General features: G+C 37.7%; 1 protein-coding gene and 1 pseudogene across 1 annotated transcript in view; both read left to right on the top strand.

Annotated features, from left to right (window-relative positions):
• Gpc3 (glypican 3) overlaps positions 1-20,932 on the top strand; it is a 515,396-nt gene that overhangs the window by 143,590 nt on the left and 350,874 nt on the right. The window lies entirely within an intron of this gene.
• LOC105742623 lies at positions 1,542-19,155 on the top strand (annotated as a pseudogene).

Consider the following 20,932-nt stretch of genomic DNA (forward strand, 5'->3'; position numbering starts at 1 on the left):
ACTTGCCAGGGAAGCGCTTATTCCACTGAGCCATCTCCCCAGCCCGTGATTTTAGTTTGATAACATGATTTCAAAGCTGGGAACAACGAATACGTGACTTCTTCATTTGCAACTCATAGGTCCAAAAACGATCTAACATGTATTTATTAAGGCTAAAGTATTTTTTAAAACCCTCTAACTGTAGTTAGAACAATGCTAACAAAATAAAAGGAGGCATTTTTCAAGACATCTGAAACAAGATAGTTTTGCAGAATTTAGTGAGCTCTATCTTTTCATGTTGGATAGTGTTCTGATTCGCATGCACAGTGGGTCACAAGTTCAGTGCAATAAATTTATGATGACTGTGAAACCAACGATCCCTTCAGGCCTTTGGAGAGAAATATGAAAATAGTAGCGGAGAAAACAAATATGTACTTTTGTTATCCATGTCATGTATAAAGGAAGGAAAAATCAGAGGATTCATCATTCATTTCAGAAGGGTGCCATTGGAAAGTAAATCTCTGGCAAGAAGTTTTCAGCAGCTCTTGAAAGAAAAGTTATAGTTTTGAGGTTTGGTGCATCATTGGGGTGAAAGGAGGATTATTTCCATATGTATCAGGGTTAGCTTGTATTTAAAGTTACTTACAAAGAAAGCAGTTGCACCTCATTAATTCAGAATCCTGTTAATTTGTAAACAAGACTGCCTGAGGGAGCTTTTAAACTGCTAAGAGAGTAAAGTTTTCAAACACTTTTAGATGTAGCCCTGGTATACTAATTTCAAACAGTTATTTGCTTGTGAGGCAAAAATCCTTTCTAGGCTACATTTTGTTCAGTTCACTGTAGCTATGTTATGTACAGTCATCTCTCTAAGTTTCAATTCTTAATGAAAATTACAGCCTCTGCAGAGTTGGACCTATGTACTTTCCTACCATCTCAGAAACTGCAGATCAAGATTACATAAATCTCCACATACTCCACATTGTGAAGTAGAATGTGACTGAAGGACCCACAATGAAATGTTTGCATGGAGGGTTGAATAAAAGCAAAATTGTCTGTGAATGTTTCATTTGTAACATAGACATGTGAATTCACGAGGATCTTAAAACGATGCCTAGACAGCCAATAATGGTGAATGAAAGTTAATTGTATGGCACTCTTCAGTGTTTATTTACCATACAGAGTTGATATTGGTTTTGCTTAATGTATTGCTTCTATTCTTTTATTTCAATGAACATGATGAAAGACCTATCAGAGTTATCTTAGGGTCACTTCTAACAAGTTTCCTGAGCTCTATAGAATGTGACATTATTCAACTTAAAGGGTAATGCTGAGGGAAGACACTAAGTGACAGAAAGGATAGGGAAAAAATATAACGAAATGTACTAAAAATGACATTGTACAAGAAATGCAGAGTAGTTGCCACAAAAGCCTTCTGGATTTATATGAAGGAACCATTTGTGCACTTGTCTATTTCTGCATAACAAATCACCCTAAAACTTCCTTGCTTAAAATAGCAATGATCATTTATTATCTCATTATCTTTGTGGATCTTGAATTCGGGAATGCCCTTACTGCGTGATTCTATCTGGAGGACTCTCATGGAGTTGCAGTTAGATGAGGGCAAGAGCTATAGTCATTGTAAGGTATGTCTGGGGATAGAGGATGTTTTTCCAGATTGCTGATTCATGTGACCAGCAAGTTGAGTAGACTATAGGTGATGAGTGTCACTTTCTCTAGTGTGAGCTTCTCCATAGTTAAGCTGGAATATTGTCAGCATAGCAATTGGCCTTTCTCAAAGCAAGTAACCCAAGAGACCAAGGTGGAAACAATGGCTTTTACAAATTTGGACTTGGAAGTCATGCATGATCCTTCTGCTGTGTTTTTTGCATGCACTTCATGCCAATCCTGATTCTATATGGAAGAGGACCACCCAATAGCACAAATGCCAGGAAGGATTCACTGGGGGCCTTGTGAGGGGCTACTACTACACCAGCCACACCAATGAGGAAAAAGCCTTCCAAGTAGTACTAGTGATAAAAAATTGATAATAGCAGTAAGAGTAACTCCTACTTTTCCTTCTTACCCATTTCTGTATAAAAACCCCTTATGTCATTTCTGGCTGACATTTATTCTGATTTTTTTCTTCCCTCTTTGCTCTGCTTTGTCATTTTCATGGATGGCTTCTTCTATCTACCCTTTTTTGTCTTTTTTTCCATAATTTTATTGATAAACAAATAGCAATGAGACAGTTTCAAATCAAATCGCTGGGACAGTTTCAATAATCAACACACTGCATACATTCTTCTTAGTGGTTAATTGCTGTACAAGATGTGGACTTGAGATCTTATTTACAAACACCATTAGGACAAATCATTGTATTCATTAAGAGAATGTAACTATATATCTATCCTAACCACTTTGAATACACAGATACAAAATGGACATTCATCTGTATACTCATTTTTTGCTAAGTTCCGTTATCTGAATATTATAGGTGTGTCAACTCAGCAAAGTATTCTAAAAGAGTCCAGTAGCCCATAATAGCATTGGGTCTTCTGCTTAACTGGCAATGTCAGAAATTGTTGACCTGAGTCCCCCACAGCTCAACGTAACAACATGGCTTTGCTTCCTATATTTTGTCTTCATACTTTTCTACTGGATGGCTAAGACCAAGGTAAAGCAGGACCTATGCAACAAGAGTTGTAGCTTTTGGGTCTGAGAAGGTCAGTGAAATCCCCTCAGGATTTATCCTGAGATCCTGTACCTCAGATTGTAGAACCTTTGTCAGTGTCAGCCATGCAGATGAGTCAGGGCCATTGCTTGGCCAATGTGCTCTCTGTGAAAGCCTGAGAGAATGTTTTCTCTCCATGTGACTCTCCTTAGGCACACTGTACATCATCGATCACTTTCCTCTTTGGCCCCATAATCTCCTTGATCAGAAAATTTGGGACACTACTGAGTTACATGACGTTACAGTACAAGTTCTCATATGTCCTGAGTCTTAATTGACCTTAGAAGGCTAGGGCCAAAATGTTGGCTTTCCTTATAGCTCTCCTTTTTCTCTAATTTTGGTCTGCAAACTTAGGTTGTTAACCATCCAGAAGACAAGCTTGTTGTTATTATCAAACAACTTAGGCTATTAAGCTTAACCTCACTATCTGTCTGCATAACAAACATCTTAGGCATAATAAGGAACAGGTATTTTTCATCAAGTATTGATATGTTGAACTTTAAGTCCCTACAGAATATGATAAAAAACATTTACAAATTAGAATATATTTTAAAAATAGGTGTAAAGAATTCTATACTTCTCATGTTTGCACATAAGTTCAAAAATCTCACCATATACAACCTTGAAGCAGGACAGTTCCTCAAGGACTAACTAATCAAGAGAGGGAAAGGAGAAGAGCTATCTACATTTCTGTCAGAGGCTTATCTTGTATTCCTCTAAATTCTCACTGTACACATTTTACCTGGGTGATGTCATGGGTGCTCAATACTGAGGACTTGAATGTGTATCTGTAGCTTAAACTTCTTATATTACAGGCACCTGTCTTCAAAGACATTGCAAGTCAATTTATGATGATGGAAGCATAATTGACCACTTTCCTCTCTAAGCCTGCTTTTCCTGTATCCTATTTCTGGGTGAAATGCTTGCCTCATCAGTGGACTGTAAAGTCCTTGCAAGTAGCACTCTTTTGCCTACCTGATGTCTGGCATGCAGTTGATACTGGAAGATGCTGAATGAATAATCCATTGTGAATCTTTATCTGTGGGCATTTATGCTTTTTAGTATAGTGGGATGCCAACCTGGCAAAACTAAATTATAAGAATAGTTGACGGAATAAACTTTTCTTCCTTTTCTTCTCCTTCCCCTCCTCTCCTTCTCTTCTTCTATGTTTCACCTCTTGGCATGGTCTTGCTCTGTTGCCAAGCTGGCAGTGAACCCCAGGAACAGGTCAATATGCTCAGCTGAGAGGAATTTTTAATATATCTATATATGTCCTAAGGTTGAATTTATATATATATATATATATATATATATATATATATATATATATATCCTAAGGTTGAATCCAGGAACTTCTCATTGAACTACATCCTTAGCACTCTCTTTATCTGATACAGGGGCTCACTAAGTTGATCAGACTAGGATTTAATTTGTGATCCTCCTGCTTCAGCTTTCTACCGTGTTCCCCTATTCCCTTTCTGGGGGGCAACATTTATTTATGAGCCAGAAAAAGTCATCATTAAATATTCCCTGAGATCTTCATGCTGCCAAAAGGGCCCATTATCATAGGGATCATTGACATGGGGACATATTTATGCCTTTTCAAAGTCCATCACTGAGTATTTTGATAAGGCCTTTTACAACTTTTTTTTTTTGGTCCGGGGATTGACAATTATCTCTTGCTCCAGCGCCAACAGAACTCTTTTGACCGGTACTGTCCATAGAGTACACTGATTCTGACAGGCTTAGACTGAAACTTCTATCAAGGGACAGGAACAAGTGTGGTGATGCTGGTGGTAGTGGTGGTGGTGATGTGGTGATGATGAGAGTGGTGGTGGTGGTGATGGTGATGAGAGTTGCCATCTGCTGACTTTTCTATGTGCTGAGCAGTGTACTAAGTGGTATATATGCATCATTTTGTTTAGTCATCAAAATAACTCCATGAGATAGATGCTATTAGCTATTAACCTGATTTTATAGAGAAATTTGAGATGAGAGCCTCCAGGTCACACAGTAATAAGCAATGAATTCAGGTTGAAAATAAAGCGTCTGTGCTCAAAGTCTCTTTGTATATCTTCTCTCCATCTCTTATCCCTGGCTTCTCTTATTTTAGTGTGTGCTGTATGTTTTCTCAGTGAAGGTGATGCTGCCTGTTATCACTGAGTTAGAGGGAATGCTAAAGGTCATATAGATAGCCTATAAGTCTGTATATGCTAAATACGAGACCATGTATCTTATGCTATTATTTTCTCTTCTGTTTTGAAGCTTGCAACAGTTCAGTGATGTATCTATGAAAGCAATGATCACCATTTATGGAAGAACAGGGAGTGAAGTGGCTAAGTGACCTCCCCAGAAAGTCATCCAGTAGTCTTGTGACAGAGCTGGCATGAGAATATAGGTTTCCTAATATGTAGTTAATTGGAGTTTTTCTCTTTTAATCTTTACAGTTATGAGTGTGGAGGCATACTTCTCATCACTATTAGCCAGGAGAAACACATAACTGTTCTGAGATTCTCAAATGATGATGGTATTTTATATTGGAGAATAAAGAGCAACACCAGTCTTGTGCTTGTGCCTTACCCCTAAAATGTTGGCGATTTGTACACTTTCACTCAACTGCCTTTTTGAGTCCTTTGTTTTTTCAAGCTTTATTGAAGTATAATTGACAAAAATTTTATATAGTATACATGATGACTTGATATACATTGTGAAATTATTACCACAAGGATGCCATTTAATGTGTCTGATTTTTTTTAAATAATTTTTTAAAAATCCTAGGATTCCCAGATCCTCCTACAAAAGGCCCTGGGTCTTCCTGCAATATGAGCTTTGACATTGTCCATGCCCACAAGGGGAGGCCACAAATGCTCTGGCGGCTAGGAGGTGAAAACAATGGTGTAACAGGTTCTTAAGTTCTTACTTATTTTCTAGTTGATTTATCTAGCAAGGATCTCCCAGCATAGTATGAGGAAAGAAAAGCAGACTCTGTTGTTGCTGCTGGTAGGCGTTCATATATGGACATGGGAGAGGGGTGGGGCTTCCATCTGAAGGCATTGACCCTGACAGATAAAACCCTCCGGAGTAACCCATCAGCATTATGTTCTCTGCACCTATTTCTTTCTTTGGCTGGAACTTTGTCCTGCAAAGCTGTTATGTCTTTACTGTATGTGAGAACTGGATCAGCTGCCTCCTGAACTCTGCTACCTTGGGAATGGGTTAGTAGCAATCAGGCACATTGGAACTACTTCTGCTACCTCCCACAAAGGGAGTTAAAGGAGATGTGCTAAGAAGGTTTCTTCTACTTTCCTTGCAGAAGATGGGTAGATATTGGGCAAGGTATCTCACAGGATTATGACCATCAGCACTGCTTTAGCTTAAGCAAAACCTGCCTTTCAGTTGGGCCTGGAGCAAAGGGGTTGCTGTGACTTTGATAGATGCAGCAAATGTCTGAATCCACTTTGGAAGAATAAATTTGGCCAATCACCAGGAGTGTGTATAAAGAGGGAGGTGATGCAGAGTTTTTCTCTATGTAAAAATTGACTAAACTATTGTTTTAATTGACACCCTGCACGTCTTTTTTCCTATCAAAAGATTTTAAGAAATTTAAGTGTGATAATAATTTTCAGACACAATATTTCCAAATGTCAAGTTAATGTGTTCAGGGAGCAGAAAGACTCAAGTACACAGTGTGAGGTTCACATCACATCTGTTTCAAGCAATACTGTTTGAACCCTTTGAGGCAAAGACAGTGAGGGGCCTTGACTGATTTGCAAGACATAGAGGTGAAGATGGGACCATCTCTTCCACCTCCCTTCATCTTTCAAGGTGGACATGAGGGTTTTGTGCTTTAGTTTATTATTTCAACAAAAAATCATGAATGCCATTCATTGCAAAAACAATAATATTAATAAATGAAAAATGGAATTATGTTTAGGATGGAGAGAAATAGACTGTTAAAATGACATATTTCGAATAATGTAAACACTCCAGTTAAGATGTAATTATTGAATTTTTTAAATAGTAAAGCCATAATCTAGTAATTCTAAAAATCCATTCAGCTTTCTGTAAGCATTTAAGAATTACTGTTTGTTTTTTGGAGTGGAAATAACATCTTTTTCTGTTAATTTTTGGAATATGGCCAATGCTGAATAAAAGGTTCCAGGGCTGCATTATACTTCTTCTGTATAATTGCATGAAAATAATACATTGGCATATAGTATGGTTTATAATGAGCTGAAAATAAAAGTGAACACAAAGCCACAGACTCTCAACAATGAATACGTTATTCAGAATATTTTTTATTTCTAACAGTGATATTAAATAAATTGAACAAAATGTCAAAAGAGGCTTGGTGGTATTTAGTCTGAGAACTAAACCAAAGCTCTCCCATGTCCAGAACCAATTGGTGCCTGGGCTTTTTCATTCTTCCAATGAGTATATTCACCAGTCAGTCTAGTTTCCATCTTTGCCTATATGTTGGCCTAGGTTTAAACCTCTCTTTAATCACTATCATCTCATACCAAACACTGATGAGATTTTTGTGACCTGGAGGCCCAGCTGCCACTAAAGTAATTAATAATTATCAAGAACATAACAATTATTATTGAACAGTGATCATCTTAAACAATAACTATCCTATTGCCTTCATGTAGCAAGTTCCTTTCTTTCTTCTTAATTCCTTCCATGTATTTTGTAGGAGTCTAGCCAGGAAGTACAGACTGTTAAGAACTGTGAAGGGTCTGGGATTTTTACCTTACTTGTAAGCCAGCAAGTTATCCTCAGACAGTTTCTTGGATGTTGGCAGGAGGTACAAGACTGGGATCAGAGACAAAACCTTTTATTACTCAAAACAGTAGCATTAGCCAGAATATCAGCAGTTGTCCTTGTTCTCTGAGCTCTGGTGACCACAATATGATGTAAAGAGGCCACATGATATCTTTGTACTCATGGGTAACATTATGGGAGAGGAACCTCATGTTTAAGGAAATCAAATCTTTTATAATGTGCGGTAAGCACACTGATCCTTTGCTTTGTTGACTGACATTATCTTTATTAAACTGAGCACTAGTCATTCTCTACTTTCTAAGGCTGTAAGCAAGCCTCTTTCACGATTGAGTGAGACATTATCTCCGAAGGCGGTTTGCCATACAGATATCCTGGAAAAAAGTATTCGAGAACAAGGACATTCTGTTTTTGTTCACAACATGTTGAAATACTCAAGATACATGGAGAATTGTCTCCTAACACAGGCTAGGGCCAAGTTAGTCTATGAAGGACTGCTGGCTTGCTCCATCCTGGGGAGTTGCACTTGACAGTACAAAGCACCGCGGTCGTGACTGTCTTTATTATTACTCTTATCTAGAAGAATTTGATTCTGAAACTACTTTTTCATTCCAAAACAAAGTCTGTACTCCATACGGGACTTTGTGTTTAGCCAAGGAATTAGAATATCTTTCGGTCATCATCATTTTACTTGTGACCTGAGGTTCGGCGGCCCAGTGGCTCAAATGTTAACATGCCAGTTTGATTTACCACCACCTTTCACTTAAAAACAGTAAAGAACTGACTTGACTGAAGCTTTCTGTAGACACAGATTAGAGACTTAAAGGGCAAGACCATTGTGTTGGAAGGGCAGATGTGGAATTTGGAAGCTCAGGCCAACTCCTAGTCCCTGAAGAAAAATTGATCTCCTGACATAGCCTTTAATAAGCTTTGGACCAAGAAACTAGGAGGCCAGTGAAAAGAATCTCTTTGCATCTGCCATGTTTTTTTGGGGGGGCGGAACTGGGGATTGAACTCAGATCCTTGCATTTACAAGTCAAGCGCTTATCCTACTGAGCCATCTCCCCATCCCCATCTGCCATGTTTTCTTCACATAGGTAGAAATGGTATTTCAAAATTGGTTAAGTTTTACAATATGAAATTCACAAAAGTAATGAATTGTGGAAGCTATGTCAGACATGAAACACCCAAACCTATCTATTTTTAAAAAAAATTACTAAACATGATTTTCTTTTGTTCCACTCTTTTTTTGCTTCTAGGAATTCCAATCTGAGAAAAGGCTTCCTTGCCAAATTACGTTTTATAGGGCCTTAAAGTTACAAGAAATCTTAAAGTCCTACAGGCCAAGCTGGGCCGCAGGGCTAAATCTATGTAGCAATTCCTTGCCAGAAGATCATTTTGAGACGTTACTTGTCTTCTCCCAGCTGAGGCATACCCAGATCTAAACAAAACAGTGGTCAAATGATCTTTTCGTGTTCTACTAGCTGTGACATACCTCCAGTCCCCTCCAAATTCTGGAATATATGAATATTGGAACTTCTTAAAGGAAGATTCTTTTTTCTTGTAACAGAAGAAACACATGTTGACTTCAGAAAAGTAAGGAAATGCATACTTTTAAAAGAATGACTTCTAATCCTATTAGCATTTTATTGCATATTTTTATTTTATTACATGCATGTGTAATACAATTGGGATCATATTGTTCTGTGACTTACCCTTCTTTATTCAACAATATAGTGTACATGTCTTACCACATTACTTGGACTTTATCCTGAAGTCAGTGGAGAGCCATTGAAGGGTTTCAAGTCATTGTCCCTGTAGTCATTCATTTTCACACCAAAGGTACAGAGGAGAGAACCCTTTCATATAATTTTGAATTAATTCATTCTCTTCTTTTCTTCTTTCTGCACAGAAAAAGAATTGGTTAGCTTTATTAAAGATGGCAGTTAAAAATATTTCAGACATTTAGATGTTTTTAAGATGCTGTATTTTTAGCACTTGTGTGCATACATATATGTTAGAGAAACAAATTAGAATGGCACATTTCAAATAATTAATCATATAGAGACTGTCTAATTACACACTAATCAAAACTATCAACTATGAATATGCAGTCATAAAGACCCCAACCAACTTCCATGTTGACAGCTTTAGAGCTCCCTTTTTGTGGCAGGTAGCCCAGTTGTTACAAAATAGCTGGCCAAATGTAAGGTTATTTTATTCCATATACATTGAAAAGGATCTGAGGTAGTATACAGAATTAAAAACTGTAAAATATAGGATCTTTAAAATTTGAAAACCAAAGAGACCAACTGAAAGAACCAGAAAGAATGGATGCCATGAAGTATCTGGACAAGCCAATCCAAATCTTGTTTCCTAGCAGCAAAAATAAACAGGAAAATACATTGGCTTGCATAGTTTTTATTGTTGCTGCAGAAAAATATGTATGCTTCTTTTCTTCAGACAAATTTCAGTCTGAAATTTATTATATTTTCCCTTGTATGAGAGATAATAGGTTATAGTAGACATCTTAACTACAGTTTTGTAAAAGAACAATGACCCAACTGAAATGGATAATTCCTGTATTGACCTTCTATGTAGAGGGTGAGAGTATAATATTAAATCGTAATTCAGTTTAGACATTTCTTTGCAGGCTGAGATAATATGGTCCCAGTACTTGTGATTCTGATAATTTAATCTAATACAGAAATAGGACCTGGCAAATGTGGGTGGTCATCTAGCTAGCATGACTGTTTGATTCTTTTTCCTCTGTCGAATGCCTCAAGGGAACCTCTGACTGGCAAAAGCTAGCATGGAAGCCACAATGTAAATATTGGCCCAGTTACTCTAGTATCCAGCATATAGTTTTGTTGCTATGTTTTGAGTGGGCATTCAGATAGCTTGTTCAAAGGAGTAACTGATTCTTTTCTCCTTCTTATATTCACTCAATTACAGATGACCTTACATGATTTTCCTTTTTTCCATATACCAATTTCTCCTGTTTATCCCTTGATGATCCTCTCTTCTTTTTCCTTTTCCGAGTTCTACCCTTGCACAGACTACATATGCCATGCATGTTTCTGTGTAACAGCTGTTGTGAGAATGCAAATGCAGTTGCACTGCAAGAATAATTTTTGCCATAATTGCAAAAACAGGATGCAATCATCAATAAGGACTGATTAAATTATGAAAGAACAATATGAAGGAATCATATGTAGCTGTTAAAAAGATGTTGTTGAAGATTAAATGACATGAATGAATATGTATGATAGATTTTGAAATTGTAAAAACACTGTATGTGAGGTCCTGAGTTTGATTCCCAGTACCACACACACATACAAGTAACAAACACTTCTAATTCTACAATAGAAAGCTGTTTTGATGGGCTCCCATCCTTTGTCATATACATCATAAACTCCAGCCACACGGGGACACTTCAATTTCTCCAAATGCTCTGGCATCTCCTATATCAGATACTGATAGTATCTCCTATAGCAGACAGTCACTAGGTTTTTGCTGTATATAATTCTTATGAATATAATACAGTGCCTGGTACTGTGTAGATACTCTGTGCCTGTTGATTGAATTAATAGCTAATATATCAGGCTTTTTCTCAGTTTTAATCGGGTGACCTCTCTTCTTCCTAGTTTCCAGTGTGCTTTTGTTCCCTTTCAAGTCATTTAGAGTGTCATTCATTAATTGTAAACAGGCAATTTGGTTCTCAAAAGATATATCTGTAGTTTACAGCTGTCTATGATATATATTAACATAAATTTAGCAATGGTCACTGAAGTTGTGCAGGACTGTTTAGCCATTAGCCTTGCATATGTTCTTGCCCATATACATTCTTTAATCTCATTTCTTGTCCACTTCATGAAAGCATTCCTTCATTTTAGGACTTAGGTTGAACATATAAAAGGAGTTGATACAAAGACATCCTAACTATAAAAACCTACAGGCACCATTTCTTTCCTGTAACAACATATCTGACTCTGTTTTCCCATAGAAGTGAAATCAGAGCTTTCTGATATCATATGGTTTAAACAGCACCACCTAATTAATTTTTCTGGTCAATTTTATTTCAAAACAATAATTTTTTAAAATTTATTTATTTTATTTATTTATTTATTTATGTGTGTGTGTGTGTGTGTGTGTGTGTGTGTGTGTGTGTGTGTGTGGCCAGCTCAGCCCACCAGCGGGCGGGGCTGGCTGGCATGTGGTGCTGGGGGATTGAAACGTGGTCCCTGTGCTTTGCTAAGCTTCTTCTAAGTAGGTGCTTTAGACCACTGAGCCATCTCACCAGCCCCCCAAAACAATAATTAAACATGATCCTCTGTGACATCTACTTCTTTTCCCAAGGAGGGATTTTGTATTAGTAGCATTTTGTCTTTGCTCAGCAATTGAGCATGTGTGAGTTTTCATTAACTATTCTGAATGGAGGCAAACGCAGTGTAGTAGGAACAAACACAAATCAAAACTGCATACATTAACAATCTTTTTAGTAACATTGTCCAGCATGCCTTTAGAAATTAATTTTAATACCAGGAACTACCTCCGATATTCTCTTCATTCCATTACTATTGTAAGAAACTCACACTTCCCTCTGGCTATTTTGTCAGTAGTAGAAGCTTATTTTCTCTATATGTAACTAGCAAGCTTATGGATTTATTCAAGAACAACAATCAGAATAAATGGAGATAAGCCAGCCATGTGTGTTAATTGGTACAGTATGTGGGAAGTTGAAGTGTAAATTATGGAAGATCTTTCACTTGTCTCTTTCTCATTAATGAGTGTAAGAATTTATCTTACTAAATCTTAAGGAACTTCTTCAGAAAATATCAGTTTGTAGTTACCTGAAATCAGTTTATTACTAGGGAGTAGTATCTTCAAAAGCAACAGCATAGAGCATAACTGAATATGAGTAACAGCAAACACTGGTGAAACACTGAAACTTGACTTCAATTCTAGCCTCACCAGGAGGAAGCTTTGCCATTTCCCACAAGCTGTTCAACTTCAGTATATATGTTTCTTTGTGTGTAAAATAAAACACAATGTACCTCATACAAGGATTATGAAAATTACATGAGCTGATTGATGTTTTAACCTTTGTCTCCCTAATGGCTAATGACATTGACCATCTTGTCATGTGCCTTTTGGCCATGTATGTGTTGTGGAGCAAAGTCTCCTTTGAAACTAGATGTTTTTAAACTAGACATTTGTTTCCTTCCAGTTGGGCTTTTTCTTTTAAAATAATTTATGATTCAAGAAATTTCCAAAATAGTGCAGAGAATTCCCATGTGCCTTTTACCTAGCTTCCCCCAATGATAATATCTTACAAAGCTTAGTACAATGTGAAAACTAAGAAATTGACTTTGACACAATACCAAGTCAGGCATGGATTTAGTTCTTACATGTGAGTTTTTCTTATATTATTCTATGCAATTTTGTTCCCTGTCTGGATGTGACTACTATTGTACTACTGTTTTATCACAAAGAGTAGTCACACTCTTCCTTCACCCCCACCCTTAGTGAGGGGTGTTTACTTTCTATCAGTATAACTATTTTTTACTAAATAAAGTTACATACATGGAATACAATAACATATTGAAACTTTTTTTCTTATCATTTTAATGGCCATAGAACTGCATCAGAAAGCTTTATGTGTGACAGGTTCAAGACTTTTATGAGATGTATGATCTGGAAAAATTTTCTTTCCAGTCTGTAGTTTGTCTTTCATTTTTTTAAAGTGTATTTCCCAGAGCAGAAGTTTTAATTGTGGTACAATCCTCCAAATTATCAGTGTTTTTCTGTTATGGATTGTGCTAGTAATGTCATGTAAAAGAACACTTTGCATCAGCCGAGGTCAAAATATTCTCCTTTGTATTCTTACCAAGATTTTTTGTTAGCCATTTTACATTTGGATTATAGTGGTTCCTTCATTTATCAGTGTGATTGGCTCAGTGATTCTGGAAAAGGTGGTCACATTTGCATTCATACAGGGAAGATGGCCTCGATCATGTTTCTTACCTCATGCAGAGTTCCTAAATGAAAATAGAGTTTTGCCAAATGCTACTTCTTGCAAACCAAAATGTTCCCAAACAAAAGTACTTGTGAACCGAGGTAATTTTTGTAAGAAATGTGATTTCAATGACAAGTCCATTATCTTTCCATAAGTAATTATTAAACACCACTTTGATTGACTTTCTTTGTTCCATTGACCTTCCGTTAAATCCTTGTCAAAGCCATTTGGCTACATGCAAGAGAGTGTGTTTTCTGGATTTACAGTCAGTTCTGGAAATCTGTCTTCTACCAATACCACATGCTCTAGAATCCTACGACTTGAAACTTACAGTAAGTCTTGAAATCGGCACTGGGATTCCTCCTGTTCTACCATTTCAAAAAAACATTGATTATTTTGGGGCCTTTGGACTTTTTTAGGAAAAGCTATAGTTATGTTGAAGCTCTGTTGTTAGGTGAATATAAAATTAAAACTGCTATACATTATTGGTGAACTGATATTTTCTGTTATTATGTAATATTTCTCTTCTCTTTAGTCTCATAATTTTCTTTGCCCTGTAATCTAATTTGCTTGATTGTAATGTAGCCACTCCAGCTTTTTTTTTTTTTTTTTTGTATTTTTTAGGGAAGGGTCTACAGGGTGTTTAGGGTCTCACAACAAGATCAGACTCATAGTGATCCATCTGTTTGCAGCCTCCAAAGACCTGGGATTATAGGCATGAGCCACGACACCCAGGCTCAGTTGTTTTCTCAACACACCCCGGGGGTGGGGCCAGCACAGCAGATCCTGGGATGGAACCCCTGGACCCTGAGCCTGCTTGCAGGCGCTTTAATCCACTGAACTATTTGGCTGGCCCTTCCAGCTATTTTTTGATTAGTATTTGCAAGGTGTATTATTTTCTATCCTTTTAATTTTCATTTCCACATATTTGTAAAGTTCTTATGGCCTTCTATTACTGATTTACAGATTTAATTCCATTATATTTAGAGAATATCCTTCGTTTCTTTTCAGTGCTTGAAAAATTATTTCAAATTATTTTGTAGCTTCAGTTTTGGTATATACTGAAGAATATCTGACATTCACCAAGAAGAATATATATTTTTTTATTTTAGGAATGGTTTGGTTGTACATGGAGACACGCCTCTCTTTAATCATAACACTCTGGGAGGCTGAGGCAGGAAGACCAAAAGTTGATGCCTCCCCAAAACCCCCAAACAGCAGCAATAAAAAAACTTCATGCCTAGTCTGGGCAAATGAGCACGACCTGGTGTCAAAATTATCTGTCATATATTATATACAATGTTGTTCATGTATTCTATTTCCTCAGTAGCTTTCTCTCTCATTGGGTTATTAGATTATAGAAAATATAGTATTAAAGCCTCTGTCATAGTTGGTTTGTCTGTTTACTTCAGCTTTGTCAATTTTTTGTTCATGTATTTTGTGGTTTTTTTTTATCAAATTCAAACTTATTTGTCATTGCATTATTTTCTTGGTAGGATAACTTTTATAATTAAAGAATTTTTCTACAGTATTAACATTTTTGTCTGGTATTAGATGACTTTTGCTGTGTTTCAGTCACTGTCCTCATGGAATAACTGTCTTTTCCCCACTCATTTGTGTTCTGCCTACGTGTCTTTCAATCTAAAGTGTATCTCTTGAAGACTGCATATGGTTACACAAAACTTTTATATCTGTTCTTCCAATCTCTGCTTCTTTTTTTCTTTTTCCATTTTATGTATTTGGTACAGGATCTCATTACTCAGCTCAGACTCCTAGTGATCCTCCTGTTTTCAGTCTCCCCAGAGCTGGGATTACAGGCATGCGCCACCATGCCCGGACTTGGTTGCCAGCTCAGCGCCATCCAGGCGCAGGGCCAGTGCAGCATGTGGGACCCTGAATTGAACCCTGGTCCCTATGATTGCCAAAGCAGGTGCCTAATTTGTTTATTATTGGAGTCATTTTCTTTGTTGTTTCTATATCTTGTTTAGTCCAGTTACATTTATTTATGTTTTTAATTGGCAAAAATAATTGCACATATTTAGAATATATAAATATATATTATACATATCTTCTGGAAAACTTAAATGAAGCTAATTAACATATTGCTTACATCACCTGTTCTTTTGTGGTGAGGGGACTAAAAATCTACTCTTTTAGGAATTTAAACAAGCTCATATTAACTATACTCACCACATAGTGCAATAGATCTTAAAATCTTATTCTTTTTGTTCAGTGAAATTTTTATTTTCTTGGACCATTATTTCCTCTTTCCATACTCCCTTACCCCAGCCTCTGGTAGCTACTGTTCTCAGCTTCTAGGAGTTCAACATTCTTGGAAACCACTTACACAACATTGCTTGGAGAATTTAATAAACTTCCATTCATTGTAACTACTGGTAAGGTATAATTTATATTTTCTATCATTTTATGTGTTGTCTTTATGTCTTATGGAATCATCATGACAAAGGTAGTCATATTCCACTATTCGTACATTCTTTTATTGCAAATAGTTATTACGGTGCTATTTGAACTCTCCTGTAATTTTTTAATATACATAATTTTCGAGTTGTTTTCTTGGTACTTGCCCTCAGAATCATGGCTGTTTGATTTATTTTAGATTTAGGCTTGCTAAATTGGTTAGGCTGACTTCCAATTTGCAGTCCTTCTGAGTAGCTGGAATGAAAGGTGTGCAACCACAGCAAGTGGCTACAATTTTTTAAAGTTTTAAATTTATAATTATATAGTTCAAGTGAATACCAATTTGACCAAATGCAAAACTTAGCTCCATTTTTGCATCTTTTTAATGCTATTCTTGTTACAGATTGTATCGTTCTACATGATGTGCCCATAAACACAGATTTATATCTAAAAAATATAATTTCTTAAGTCACAAACATGAAATATGTGTTTATTTTGCAGTGTTCTAGGTAAATACAGTGCCACACACATATTCACGTATTAGACAAGTGTTCTGACTGAGATACATCCCCAGCCTTTTTTTTTTTTTTTTTTTTTTTCAGAACCGAGGACTGAACTCAGGTCCTTGCACTTGCCAGGGAAGCACTTATTTTACTGAGCCATCTCCCCGGCCCCTTCCCCAGCCTGTATAAAAACTTTGTTTTGAGGCAGGGTGTCATAAAGTTTCTCAAGGGGCGGGAGAGATAGCTCAGTAGAAGAAGTGCTTGCCTGGCAAGCACAAGGGTCTGAGTTCAATCCCAGGTTCCACCGAAAGAAAGAAAGAAAGAAAGAAAGAAAGAAAGAAAGAAAGAAAGAAGGAAGGAAGAAAGAAAGAAAGAAAGAAAGAAAGTAAGTAAGTTTCTCAAATGGGCCAAATACGTGTAATGTTCCTGCCTCAGTCTCTTTAGGTGCTAGGATTATGTGCATGTTCCACCATGCCCAACTTCAAAGACTTTATATTTACCTGTGCATTGACCTTTACCTGTGTTCTTTATTTCTTTATAGAGATTGAAATGATTTCCTGGTTACCTATAATCTATTTTAGCCTGAAGGACTCCCTTTATTGTTTCATTTTTATTTGCTTATTTATTTTCTGCAGTATCAGCAATAAAACCCAGGGTTTGCACATGCCAGGTTGGAGCCCTAACACTGAGCTCCTTTAATTCTTTTTTTTTTTCAATTATCTGATCGTATTTATTTTACCAACACAACAAAAAGTCCTTCAATTCTTAAAGTTTAGGTCTGCTAGTAACAAAATGTCTCAAGTTTTGTTTAAGAATATCTTAATGTAGTTTACAGTGCAGGGATCTAGTTGACGACGCAAAGAAATTTCATCTGAGGCCTGAACTTCGGAGTCAGATGCAGGGCCCACTGACAAGGGCTCGTCTAGGCGCCAATGAAGTTCTTCTAGTGGTTGGGGGCTTTGGAAGCCAGCAGTCTCCCATCGACATGGTTGAGAAATATGACCCCAAGACTCAGGAGTGGAGCTTTTTGCCAAGCATCACTCGCAAGAGACGTTATGTGGCCTCAGTGTCCCTACATGACCGGATCTATGTAATTGGTAGTTATGATGGCCGTTCTCGCCTCAGTTCAGTGGAATGCCTGGACTACACAGCAGATGAGGACGGGGTCTGGTATTCTGTGGCCCCGATGAATGTCCAGCGCGGCCTTGCTGGGCCTACCACCCTGGGAGATATGATCTACGTTTCTGGAGGCTTTGATGGAAGCAGGCACCGTACCAGTATGGAGCGATATGACCCAAACATTGACCAGTGGAGTATGCTGGGGGATATGCAAACGGCCCGAGAGGGTGCTGGACTAGTGGTGGCCAGTGGAGTGATCTACTGTCTAGGAGGATATGATGGCTTGAATATCTTAAATTCAGTTGAGAAATATGATCCACACACAGGACACTGGACTAATGTTACACCAATGGCCACCAAGCGGTCTGGTGCCGGAGTAGCCCTACTGAATGATCATATTTATGTAGTGGGGGGATTTGATGGTACAGCCCACCTTTCTTCTGTTGAGGCGTACAACATTCGTACTGACTCCTGGACAACTATTACTAGTATGACCACTCCACGGTGCTATGTCGGAGCTACAGTGCTTCAGGGGAGACTCTATGCAATTGCAGGATATGATGGCAATTCCTTGTTGAGTAGCATTGAGTGCTATGACCCTATCATTGACAGCTGGGAAGTGGTGACATCCATGGGAACCCAGCGCTGTGATGCTGGTGTGTGTGTTCTCCGAGAGAAGTGACCACTGTTGGAGCACCATACAGAGCTATTGACCAGTTCAAGGGACAATTTGTGGGAGAATAAAGGATCCTTTCCAGAATGTCTTATTTCACACTCTGTGCACAGGGTGATTATAGGCACCAGTGCAGTGGTGATTGTACTTATGTGACACATATCCTTCTCACACTGGTTAAGTCCCTCAGAAGGGTGGGTAACAGAAGAGAATGCACATTGAATGGATGTTAAGAGAACTGGATCCTTCTCCATCTGGTCTGGAGAGTACTCTTGTTGTTTCTAACTTTCTACATGCTTGGAGAATACGTTATGTTGTGCCTCACATATTTCAGAGCATGACATGTGGACAGTGTCCAGCCTGGAGAATTGGAAGGATACCGGCTCAAATAAGGTTGGTAAAATCCAAGTATTTATTTCCAAGAACAAAAATCTTTTCTCAAATACAAGGAGCTAGGGGCACTACAGTTTCATTGTGAAGGAAGAGGACAGAGACCCCATCATAACTTGGGTACCAGGAGGAGAGAGTCATGTGATAATCCCTTGCTGATGGGGAACAGGGTTGGTATATCAGCACTGAGGTTAGAATACATGACAAGAGCTAAACTTGATGGAATGTGAATGAACCTGGAACACCACTGAAGTATAACTTGGGAGACTGAGGAAGACATACTATTGGAACGATATTTTTATTTCCCCAAGGTCTTTCAAAAGTAGAGTGTTGTATATCTTGCCACTGAAAACCATGAGAGAATAACAGACTGAGCAGATACTGGGATAAGAGCTGGCATAACTGTAGAAATTCAATATGCTAGGGACTAACAAGAAGTACCTGTGATTTTACAGTTGTCTTATTCCATGCCAGGGTTCATGTAGCCATGGCAGTGTTTGTCTTGAATGGGTGAAAGACTACCTGTCTATTGAACAAATACTACTACCCGGTACACTTACTATTTATTTGGGGATGGGATGGGAGTGGCAGCAGTATAGCAGTTCAGCTACCTGATTACTGCCCCACTTTTTTCAAGGTCACAGTTCTGCTAAAGAGTGGTTTTTACTGCTGTGTTTGGTACATTTAATGTTTTTCCAGTTAGTTCCAGCACCTCTGCTATCACATACTGAGCTCTCCTGCATTATAGAGTAAAGTTCTTACTTTACGGGAACTGCAAGTGTGGGGATGTGATGACTGAAACAAGGATGCACTTTCCCTTTGCTTTGAAACTCCATTTTTTCCTTCCTTCTCTGAGCTGTAATAACTGACAGAGTTCATTTCCTTTGTATTTTTTAAGAAAATATTAAAATTGTGTCAAATGTCAAAAAAAAAAAGAATATCTTAAATTTTCCTTCATTTTTATTGAGGTGAAATTTGGGTCTCACTATGCAGTTCGCCCTCATAGTGAGCCTCCTGTTTCAGCCTCCCCAGTATTGGGATTGCAAGCATGTGCCACCACACCTGGTTTTGGTGACCAGCATGGCATACCCGGGGTTCTGAGGCCAGCATGGCATGTGGTACTGGGGATCAAACCCACTTGCTGGGCAGGTGCTAAGACCACTGAGCTATCTCCCCAGCCTTAAGTCAACCATTTTAAAGTAAGCAATTCAGTGACACTTTTAAGACCTTGGTGATATTGTTCAATCTCTGCATCTATCTAAATCTAAAATATTTTCCTTACCTCTAAAGAATACCCTATAACCATTAAGCAATTTCTCAACATCTTTCTCTCACTTGAAGGAGCTTTTTGATGGATATAGAATGCTCCAGTGAGGTTTTTTTTTTCCAATTAGCACTTTTTGCTCTCAATCAGTTAATCACCATTGTTGTATCTTTTACACACCCACATTTCCTCAGGTCTTCTGATGAATTTCTATTTCTAATTTATTTTTATAAGAAAATTCCTATTGTTTTATTTACATTGTCTACATTATGAAGCATCATTCTCATCCTTGCCTGTAGTTCCTTAGACATTATTTCCTTTAGCTCTTCAGCTGTATTTAAAATAGCTAATTCAGGGGCCAGGGAGATAGCTCAGTAGAATAAGAGCTTGCCTGGCAAGTACAAGGGCCTGAGTTTGATTCCCAATTCCACAAAAAATAATAAATAATAAATAATAAAATAAAATAACTAATTCAAAGTCTTAACCAGTAAGTCCAATGACTGTTTCTGTAGGAACTGTTCTTATTTTTTTCCATTGTGTTGTTTGCCATGATTTTTATTTCCTTGAGTGTCTTTGATTTTTTTTTGTTTAAAAACTAGACATTTAAAATACTATAGTATTTCTACTCTGGATATCAGATTCTCCTGTACTCCCTACATATATTCCTGTTGCTATGTGATTCAATTTGTTCAATGAGCTTTCTGAACTAACTCTGCAGTGTCCATGTGTGGCCACTGAGGTTTCTGCTTATTAGCTCAGTGGTTAGTTAAGATACAACAGAGATTTTAGAAATGCCTGAAACTTAGTAATTTTTCAGTGTTTTTCAGGAGCACTATGTGTACTTTGGGGCATATCTTAAACACTTCACCAGGCAGTTGAGAGCTCTGCCTTAACCTTCACCTCTTGCCTGCCAGGAGCCTGAAGGTTAAACATATTTATGACCTAGGTGCCTTAATGGGTCTAATGGGTCTTTGTTGAGAAAGAGTACAGGCCCAGCCCTTTCAGATTCTCTCTCTCTCTCTCTCTCTCTCTCTCTCTCTCTCTCTCTCTCTCT

This window comes from Octodon degus, unplaced genomic scaffold (assembly GCF_000260255.1).
Source record: "Octodon degus isolate 3935 unplaced genomic scaffold, OctDeg1.0 scaffold00063, whole genome shotgun sequence".
Classification (NCBI taxonomy): Eukaryota; Metazoa; Chordata; class Mammalia; order Rodentia; family Octodontidae; genus Octodon; species Octodon degus.